General features: G+C 46.3%; 1 protein-coding gene across 3 annotated transcripts in view; it reads left to right on the top strand.

The window, feature by feature from the left end:
- The first annotated feature begins 427 nt into the window (after positions 1 to 427).
- Positions 428 to 11288, top strand: part of LOC118420766 — a 14464-nt gene continuing 3603 nt past the window's right edge. Inside the window, exon 1 of one of the 3 annotated variants that reach the window (XM_035827764.1) lies at positions 428 to 575. The gene's annotated coding sequence lies outside the window, so the exon portion shown is untranslated. The other 2 variants (XM_035827747.1, XM_035827755.1) reach the window with 2 other exon arrangements.

The following is an 11288-nucleotide window of genomic DNA, read 5'->3' as shown; positions in this document are numbered from 1 at the left end:
GAGCGATTTGGAGGACAAAGTTGTACGTCTACTGCAAAGTTCAACTGTCTTGGTACGAAAACTGCTGGTTTGGATCCATGTCGGTGGTTGGTTTCTGTCACAGCCTGCTTGAAAATCTTATGGCATCAAAATCATACGTCGACGCTCCAAAATCCGGTTCACTGAATTTTTCAGGTCCGGTTTTTCCCGACCAGTCCATCAACATAGAAACGGTTTTGTACGCACCCCTATCTACGACGACTGTGGCTGCACCGTCGCGGAATTTCGTGCCCCAAGAGTGCGCTCAATTAGCCACCGTAAACGTCGCACGACGGCAACAGTTTGTGTACACATTAATATTAGCTCAGCCGGCCGCTAATCCGACACTAATCCGACGCACATTCATTACTGGATCTTTATTTGCCGCTGTCAGAGATCTAAGCAACCCCGGAGAAACAAAGGCAGGAGTGGGTCCGTAGTCGTCCGCAGTTGGCCCGGTGAGGGGGCTCTTATGTGCTTCTTGAACTTTAAGACCACTTCAAGACGTTACAAGGCAACAGGTGGTTGTGCCAAGACTCTGTGCCTAAAGTTGGAAGGTGAGTCTTTTGAGAGGTTTCCCAAGGAGCCACGTGAAGTCATTTTTGAAGTTGTTTGGAACGTAACACCTTTTGACAGGTATTTATTTACAATAAGCGAATTCTCAACACACCACTAAATGCTGACTTCGCTTGCGTCGCATGACTGCCTAGTGGCACACAACTCTTTCAGTCAGTCAGTACTAGCTTCTGATCAAAGAAAACCCCTGCCAATTGTTTCTTGTGAGAATTTAGAACCTTTGCTAATGTCCTACAATTGTGCCAGTCTCTGCTTTATTCGATTCCACTTTGTGTGTTGTATTCTATTTGCAGCGTCGACATGAACATACGCACCAGTCTGTCGTAATGCCCCCCTCACATTATCCACGATCTTCGGGCGTATCGATGGAAGATCGGCCATATTTAAGATCGAGAGAGGGTTGCGCGTATTTTTCACCTGAAAACAATTATAACCCCTGTCACATATTAGCCACAATTTGTACCTTGTACAATTGTTGTGCAATAAAGTTATCATTATAAGCGAGGCTCGGGCGATTGACGCAGATTCGTCGTCCGATCGATTTTCGCCAAATGTGACAGGGGTATTACTGCGAGTCGCTATCAATGAATGTTGAAATAAAACTAGTTTAGTAAAGTCAAGGGGCTGGTTGCTTTGATCTAAAGGCGTCCTTACCCTCACAATTAATTTTAAAGATGTGGCGTTTTAAAGATGCTTGGGATATAGGTGTCATCAAAAACAAGTTAATCGGTTTTCGGTAAAACAAAATCATATATTTACTAATATCTGCCGTGCCCCTTTTCACATTGGCTGAATGGATTCGGGTAATATAGAACAAAAGGTCAAGTTTGTCTGAAAGCAGAAAGAAAACCAAATATCAAACTTTCTACCAGAGACAAGAATATCCTTATACGCCTTAGAAAATCGACCAATAAGACTCTGAAGAGATAACTTTATTGCACAACAATTGTACGAGGTACAAAGTATGGCATCTACATAACTACAGTTCTATAGCTTAACTAACTAATACAGGAGTTGTAGTATGGGATAAGCTTCTTACAATCATTGGAAGCTTTTATAATTAGTTGAGGAGTTTCTAATATCCAAACCTTCTTTGATATATTTTTAGATGGCTGCATGTCCGTCAAATATTTGCATTATCATGTTTTTATTTTTTATCTCTTAATACAATCACTATGATCATCTCTCAATGATCTCTATGGGGCCAGTCTATGCTACTCTAAATTGCTATATCTGTTGGTGCATAACGCTATTTAGAATATTTATCATTTGATCTTATATTGTGAATATTTGTGTGGTTTGGGGGTAAAGCAAATGGGAGCTGGTTTTAGAAATAAGTTTTGTTTGTTTGCCTCATTGACCTCGTCTTCGATCTATCATGGCCGCCGCTTGAGAAAGGTTTATATTTGTGACACTTCACCGTCATGACGTCACATGGCGCCGACGTCACATTTCTGCCGCCATCTTGTTGTCGATCCGCTATTCGTCGCTAGGGAGCGCAGCACTTGTCCGAGGAATCAAAGTAGATGTGGGGTGTTTTTTTCCTGTAACAGTTGTAATAAGGAACGCATCCTCCTACATGCTTGCGTGACGTCACTGAAATGACGTCACACAGAACTAGTGTCACGTTTCCGCCGCCATCTTGTTTACATCCGTAGTAGAGTCACGGTGTATCTGTCACAAGGGAACGACATTTGTTGGGGTCTCCAAGTAGATGTGTGTTGTTTTAGTTTGCTTGAAGCTTTATTTATTCACGAGAAGCTCCAATCGGCCAGCAGGCCGCTTTTCATTGAGGTCATGAGGGAGGTAAGGGTCAGATAGAATATAACAGAGATACAGATTACATAGAGTCCTAATAAATCTATCAACATATATCATTATATATACATGGTACAAAAGCATTAGTAGAGCAAAAGCTCAGCGTTCATAGTGCGTTCCCGCTCGTTTTGGTCATTTCTTTTACTTCAAGAGTCTCTTAAAGCAGGTCAGATTTGAAGCCGTGTGTGCGTCTGGCGGTAGGTTGTTCCAGACAGGTCAGATTTGAAGCCGTGTGTGATCTTCTGAAGGTATTTCTGGACACTGGGTCCACGGTAAGCTATTGATCTTCTGAAGGTATTTCTGGAGGTATTATCTTTCTGTATTACAACAATTATCATTACAACAATCAACAACAACAACATCATTCAACATCTCCGTTAGATAAATGTTTCGAAACCTCTGATGTTTGTTTGGTGAGGACACTGCACTAAAACAAGAATTTCTGGCAATTTTTGGTTTCTTACACTACCGTGGAACTTGACATGTCCGGGTCGTATAAACGAATTTCTAGCCACGGTGTGTCCGGTGCCGAATATCCCCAATCATTGCCGGACATGGCCATGTCCAGTAGTTCGCGGTACCCGCACACTGCGTGTCTTGAGAAGTGGGTCAGTGAAGGGTATTGAAGTGATAATTGCTATCAATGTTTTTTTTTTTTTTAAGAAAATGGTACTGAAAACAGTATAAAAGTATCCATAGAATAAAGAAACGACAAATTTCTTTCTCTGTATCTTATTTCTTGTATTAAAAAAGCTTCGGATCCTGATAACATTTTAACGTTTGTATATTTAACTTACGGTACCGCAGAGTGACTTTAGAAATTTCAAAGTTTGCTCATGCTGCATGAATGATAAGATATTACAGTGCAACAAAATGTTTGACAGTTGAAAATGTCTATTTCGTAACATTCTGTTCCGTTTGCTTATTTACTGATCGTGCCGGGAAAAGGCGCGTTACTGGTTCTTTTGGGATTGAGATACCCATGGATGAAAATCTACAGTATTTTGGAAAGAAACAGACGTTAATAAACTGCTATTTCCCCTGAACGCAAAATCCCCAGACAATACACATGCAATGTTTTGTTCTGAATACATGGCGTCGGTACGCGATCACGACACGCCTGGCTACAAAAATCCCGCCACCCCCCAAAAAAGAAAAATGCATACACATACTGAAACTAAATGTACAGGTTGATGTTATGGTACCGTTCTGATTGTTTAGCTATCCGGCCAGACACAGGGTGTAGTTAAATGATTATTTTATTTGTTGGAAGGATTTCTGTGAACGCAAACAATTTCTATCAAAGCCTATGGAGGTTAGAAAAACCAAGGAGGTGATTTTTAACCTCCTTGGAAAAACATAAGAACTTCTGTGATAGGTTTATTTATGATATATAACGATACACGACAAGCTCATGTTAGTGAACAAGAAAATAAGACATACAAATAGTATGTAATAAAGATTTTCAAGATACTTTAAAGGAGGTTAAAAGGAGCCTAAGAATGGGTCCCATTGGTTTATATAAACAGAAAACACACACGCATGACGCGTAGGGTAGATAATTGAATGTGTTCTTTGTTAGGATATGCATGAAAGTAATACATGTATATATAGAAGCATTGTACGACAAACAAATTTTTTGTGGCAGGGAAGTTGATAACTACGCACGTCGGGGCCCTCGTATTCGTAACGTTTTTATGCTTTGTGATAATGCTAGTTGCACCAAGGAGGTTAATATAGTTCACTATTGTTGTAGGATAGAGTAAACGTTACGTTTATCATCAAAGTGATGTCTGAAACCGTAAACAATTACAGCTGCACTTTGCCACCTAATACCGTGTGGGTATTGTTTGACTAACTGTATTGTTTGACTGTCTGTGAATTGCGACCATGTGACAATAAGCTGAATTCTGAGCTTACTTTGTCCGTCTATATGCAAATACGCATAAATCGCAGCCAATTGTATTCCACATAGCAGTTGGGTAGACCAATCAGCACACGTGTTACGATTTTCAAATCATTCAATCCCAGCTTTCAGTTGGCATTCAGAGATGACCTTGTTTCTGTAAAGTAGTGCTTTCACCCAGCTCCTATCCCGATAGCAAAATCTTTGTATGCACGCCAGACGGCCCCACGGCCAGTGAACAATGAGAGCTTGGAAATACTCTACGTCAAGATCGGACACCATCTCAGTGCTGTGGAATTGCATCCAACTACCAACGCCATGGGACATAGTTCTGTTTAGAAGGGCAACAACCGGTGCACCGAAGAGCCCAGCTGTTGTTTTGTGTGGTTTGAGTTTCAGCAAGAAAGGTCTTTGTCACTACGTCGAACGCGAGAAGGGCTAGCTGCTGCCGTTTCACGATGGATTGAATACTACTGTTATGTGAACTTTACAAGCCCGTGCTCCTGACTAGCATCGGTTTGTGTAGAAGACCGCCCGAATTTGTGAGAGCAGCAATGCAGAAATCAAGAGATCTACAGGAGTTTATGTTATCAAATTGGAAGCGACCATACAGTTAGTTGGGCGACTGCTTATGAAAATAGTGATGACCCGGACCTATGGCAGCAGACCGACATATATTTGAAAGCGAAAAGAGCGACGGAGCCCACCAGGAGCAGTCCAAAATAGTTAAAAATAAAACAAAAAGCAAAGTTAATACACATGTACATTTTGAAAGAATAAAGGAAACTTATACAAAGCTACATGGGAAGGGGGGTAATCCTAGGTCGGCAGGTGTGGTAAAACAACACTCTTTTTAATGACAAAGGGTGTAATGAACGCGCTCTAGTCGAGGTAGATAATTAGGTGATAATTGCCCGGTAATTTATGCATGGAGCTACCGTGCGGCACGGCAAAAGTGTGGGGTGTCCGGGTATATAGAGAAGTATAGCGGCTAAATGAGCGGGAACGTTCGGGCCTTATACACGTCCCGGGCACGAAGTGGTTCGTTTCCGTGCATCCTCGGGTGTGCCAGTTGCCCGGACAGACAGTCTGTCCGGTATGATACGTACCGTGAATGCCCGACCATTTCGAGTTTCTGGGTGCATGCCCAGGAGTTTCCACCACGTAAACTCGGCTTTTCAAGCAGTGGGAATGCCTAAAGAGGCAATGGTTGCATAAATTGAACTCCTTGCGGAATAAAGCTGTTCGAAATCTATTTCACCTCTTGTCCTTGACCGGGTTTAATTTCCTTCTGATCCCTCACTTTGAGCGACCTATAGCACCCCTCCCACACACACACACAACCTAAAACACAAACCATTGCAAAACGACAACATTTACAAAAGATTGAACTTCCAAACGTACATAACCGGGTCCCGCGGAAAATATAGGTTCATCATACGTTTCAAATCGCTGCTGTTCATCAATATGAAAACATTTGCATTAAATGATTCATATAGAGACGCTGGACAAGGACAGAGGGCTGGGCCCACTTACACGGTACTGCAGGACAGAAAGGAGCTTAAGAACAGGACACATTATAGAAAAGGACTGGTCACTTCTAAAGGATTTCAACACTTCTACAGATGCAGAAAACAATGCACCAGTATCGTAATGGGATCTCCATATCTCTTAGAGGGGGTAGAAACTTAATTCAATTATCGGACCTTTGAACCTCGGAATCCTATTTACTTAAGGCGATTTGGCGTTCAAAGGTTGCAGAATTGAGTTTGCTGCTTCCATCTAAGCGTGAGGAAAGCGGGCTAAGGCTAACTTTGAACGTGTCCGCACGCACGCGAGGATAACCGGACACCGCTTCCTTTGTCGTTTGCACTGCAGTTAGATTTGCCAGTTTGTAATACTCCATAGAGGGTAGAAACAACACGTAACACTGCTGCTTCTGGAGAACCGTTCAAGTTCCCAAAACACGTTCGGTTCGACCACTCTACACGTATGGCGGGGTCAAGTTGGAGTAGCGGCGGTGGTGATGTTTTTTCCTGGCTGCATTTGGTGGCAACGCGGTTCTGCACAATGTTCGCTTCAGCCAGCTTCAGTCGGAAGGCAGCGAACCAGGAAAGAGAGGAGAGCTCTCGAGCTGGAGAGGTCCTAGCGCGGCGGAAGGGCGCTGAAAGCGTGCGATGGAGCAGACAGGAGTGATTCTTACCCGCCACTTGTCCTCACACCGCCATTATTTATGACGTGCACCACAACACGGCCGGCGTTTCCGTGGTCAGTATCTCCCCATACCGTCGTCCGTCGTCTGAAGGAGTCGTCCCAAGCTTAAGGAGGAAGGACAAGCGTCTTGAGAAACCTAAGACATCTCGCACCTGGAGGATCCCCTGTGAAGAGCCAGTGAAGACGTCTCGACAGCCCCGTGAGTTAAGATGGCGGGACGGAAGCTGCCAGACGGCACGCTGGACGACTTCCTGGAGTTTGTCCGTCACCAGGAGGTTCGGGACCGGTTCCTGGAGGAAAGCCCGGTGGCGCAAGGCATGCAGCGGTTCCGCCCGCTGCCGGAGATCGCCCCCGCCGCCCCGCACGGCTCCCTGTCCCCCTGGGACCACGGCTCCGACTGCGACAGGTACGAGGACATGAACTCGGAAGACGAGGAGGAGGAAGAGGAGGACAGCTGCGGCTTCGGCGCACAGCCGGGAGGGGGAAGGGACAGGACCTATAGCGCGACCGTCCCCAAGATCGTCATCAGCCCCAGGGACAGCAGGAAGACCCCAAGCCCCCTCCGACCCAAGACCCCCTCCAGTCCCAGAGACCCCCCTCCCCCTCAGCGTATCCAGAGAGAACAGATGATCCAGCCCAGGAACAAGTCACGCAGTCGGGAAGACGTCGCCATGGAGACCGTGGTCACCATGACGACGCCCAGGCGAGGCAGTCTGCACGACGGATCGCTGAAGATTCCCCACGATCCTTTAAGTGTTCGGAGACATTCTCTCGGGTCTCCTCAAGATAACGAGCTGAAACTGCCGCGTCTTAACGACAGGAAGAACAGCCTGAGATGACGTCGTCGTCGCCTTGACCTCCGTCCGACATTCCGATCGAGTCTAAGAACTTTCTCCCAAGACGGGACAATGATAGCACCTGTCACATTTGGCGAAAATCGATCGGACGACGATTCTGCGGCAGTCGCCCGAGCCTCGCTTGTAATAATAACTTTATGGCACAAAAATTGTACAAAGTGCAAAGTGTGGCTTATATGTGACAGGAACGGTTTCTCAGGTGAAAAATACGCGCAGACCTCTGTGGATCTTAGATATGGCCGATCTTCCATCGGTACGCCCGAAGATCGTGGATAATGTGACAGGGGTATAAGGAGTCGGATTTGGCGAACAAACGCCTGACTAAGCAGGGTTCTTTGTTGTGTTTGCTCCTTACGTGTTTAACGTCAGCGGAAACTTTACTACGTGCCACACGGGTGTGAAGGTATCACGTGTTTGTCGTGACTTTGAACTTCAGATTAGCTGGATTAACGGATTCGCAAAACGAGGGAGCGGTGACGTCGACGAAGATTAGACATCCAGGTAATAAGATACGCTAAATAGCGATAACTCAAGCAACTGGATATGATTTTGGAAACGGTCAGACGTTTCAGCTAACATCCGTTACCTTTCGTCAGTGACACTGTAGAGATCTTGTTGGAGATCAGGTTTTATACCCGATGTGGAAGCGGCTCTCTGACGGGATTGTTACACAAGTGGGGTGTTTACTTATTTATCGAGCGTTGCTGTTGCGTAATTGATAAACGGGGGGATAGAAACGCGAAAATAGTTACGCCGACGGTGCCGAAAATATTTGGTTAGGGCGACACCTGGTCACGACGAAGAAGTTTGGACTACGCGGTGGACTCAACGCACAATATTGTTCTTATAAACAACGTTTCTGGTGCTATGTACCACTTGTAGTAGCAGTTTTTGCCGAAGGTTTGACCAAACTTGCCGCACGTTTTTCCCGGCCCCTGCAGTTTCCCTGGTGCTCGGGTCGCGGGTCGTGTAACGGGCCCATTATCCACATTTAATAATTGTATTTTACGAGCGGAGTGTTTGCACATGGTGGCGTTGTCAAGATGTAATTACCCACTTAAGCTGTCAAGTCGAGATCGGACATTAATGTACTTCGTATATTATCAAGAGATGTGTCAGAGAGGCGACCCACCTCACAAGCTATTCTAGTGCAAGGATTCTCGTAGTTGTAAAAAAAAACCCAGCGTTCTTTGAGTCGGATGTCGGCAGGGGTAGAGCGCACCTTTGCATCACCAGTGACCGTATGTTGTCCGGGCGCGGCTATTGGCGCAGCAAACACACATCGCTGAATGAGGGGACGTCTACTTTTGATACCCGCCAGTGGCTTTGATAGGAGCGAGGTCGCCAGGCGTGTCCAACAGCGCTCTAAACGAGACCACAACACGTTGAGCTCAGGAGGACACACAGGATACACACAGTTTAGAACAGTACTTCTGGATGGTCTGTTCGCAGTGGCTATAGGAGAGAAGTCCGAGAAGTGGCGGCCTGACCGGGAGGAAACGAGTTGATCGGACAACAGCGAGCCGTCACGATAGGGTCTGAATGGGCCCGGCAGAACCGTGGGCTAATGGTGTTGACTCAGGTCGGAGGGTTTTGTGCGGGAGGATGGGCGCATTGAGAAAAATAAGGCAGAAAACAAACAAGAGGTGAGCTGAGGTGGCCAGGACGACGTTGGGTCACAGGTGAACCGCCGGACGTCCGTTTTCCCGCGTAAAACTGAGGAGAGATAACAACAAAAAAACTATCGTCTGCAGCCCGCATAGGCCCGAGCTAAACTCGTCCCGGGGGTACGGTACGCGCGTGTGTGCATTGTGTGCCGGGCTGCTTTGTTCGGTGGATCTGAACCTGACTGACTACATCAGGCCACGTAAATGTCAGTGCCAGCGCTATTCAGACCGGGAACGTCCTTTGACTGAGCCGCATACAGGAACCCTGACTGAAGCAGCCAGCCATCTTCGCGTGTGGACCGACAATCTGACGCTGCTAAAAATACATAATATATCACCGGGATCCGGATATCCAGACCGCTTGACGATCGAGTCCCCGGCTCGCTGGGACGTGAACAGGACGCACAAGTGCCGCCGAGTGGTCCTCCAGGTTCGTACGCACCCCGGGCCCTGCCAATGGCGGCCGCGGCGAGGGGAACCCGCCGTCACCCGTGACAACTTCACCGCGGATATCGACCGGCTGGCTGGAGAGGCTGTGTGCGAGAGGAGAGGTAAGGGTTTTGTTTGTGGGACGTGAAGTGGTGGGAGACAATAGATCGGCTCTCCGCGCTCACTGAACATCTGTCTGACGCCCCGACGCCCGCATTAAAAAGGTGGGCACGTTTCTCTCCGCGCGCGATCAAACCTTAAGGCCAGACGGAGGCCGGGGTAGAAGCGGAGATCAGGCCTGTAGCAGCGGGGTTGAGTCGGAAACCACAGAGTGGTGAGTCTTCTGTCGTGACCACAAAGCCACCGTGACGTGGTCTGTATCTCCGAGCAGATGTTTAAAAGATCCGGCTTGTTTTTTTATGCATGTTTTCGTCGCAGCGTTTCTTGACGTCTCAGGTGTTATAGAGCTAGAGGAGGCCTGGGTTCTCGTGCATCGCTGGACAGACGTAGGAAACGCCGCGAAACGCGGGAAAGGCAAGCCGGAGACTTTGAACATCTGCAGGGTGACTAGTTTAGCGTGCGTGGTGGAGCAGAAAGGGTCTGCATACCTGGGTAGAAGGCGCTAGGAACGGTAATGCTCACAAATATGCTTTGTTGTCTCAGTCCTACCCTTTCGTTACCACTGGGATTATGAACCGGTCTTTTCTAACCAGCCGTTTTTTAACGGAGTGTTTTCTACATGTCATCAGGGGAACTGCAGACTTGATGAGTCGTTATGTGGGACCATGTATCGTTCTGCTATTACACTGTTTTCACGGTGCATCCGTCAGGGCGAGTGTTTTCAGGATGCTTGTCATTCCCGCTAATACGTAAACATGCAACTAAAAACAAACAGAGAGGTCCTGTCCGGCCGTTGTCAGGGGGGATTTGCTGGCAAATAGACAAGTCATTTTCTTCGTATTAGCGAGGGACAAGACTTCCTCAAGTCGTTAATCAAGATTTATGGGTAACGCTAGTTCACCTTTTTCCGCTGGGTAACCTAAATTCGTTGTTTTAAAAAGCTGGGTATTCAGAGATTTCAGATCAACAACGTGGGTTTCAAATGTCTACATTATCAAGATATTGCAATGAAAAATTACCTTCCATGGACTTAGCGATCCCCCAATACCCTATTTTTAGGATATAGGTTTCCCTATGGATAAAGGGGAACTAACGTTACCAGCTTTTTTTATAGGATGCTAGCGCAGGCAGAAAGAATAGATTTTGTGTAGATAATTGTATCGGACGACTGTTGTCCTCGGTAATACGTAAACATGGAAATAACAACAAACAGAAATGTTCTGTGTTGGTTGTCAGGCGGCTGTTCCGGCATTCTATAATGGGCAGATGGTGGACTCTTCGACCGCTTTCTATTTTTTTTAATTATGACTGCCAAAATTAAAAAAACGTTTTTACCGTCATAGCCTTTTAAACTCAGAGCAGATATCCAAAGGAAAAAAGTCGACTTTTTCTGACTTCTTGTTATTTTGCAGAAAACGTAATGACTTTACCTTCAGAATATCTGCTTGGAGATAAGCCTATATTGAGGTTTACGTTTAACGTTATGCTATTGTTATTGGGTGGGCCGACTACTCTCTCTTACCAGAAACGTTACCACATTTGTGGTAGGCTTGACAGTATAACAGGTGAACACCATATTTTCATGATGTCAATCCGGAGAGCGGACTGTAGGTTTTGATCCACTAGCGCCGGGGCGGACCCAATACTCTCCAAGCAGAGGTTGAGTCGCGGAGATATAGTAGT

This window comes from Branchiostoma floridae, chromosome 1 (genome assembly GCF_000003815.2).
Source record: "Branchiostoma floridae strain S238N-H82 chromosome 1, Bfl_VNyyK, whole genome shotgun sequence".
Taxonomy (NCBI): Eukaryota; Metazoa; Chordata; class Leptocardii; order Amphioxiformes; family Branchiostomatidae; genus Branchiostoma; species Branchiostoma floridae.
Note: the sequence above shows the minus strand (reverse complement) of the source record. Positions and strands in the feature narration are given on the sequence as shown.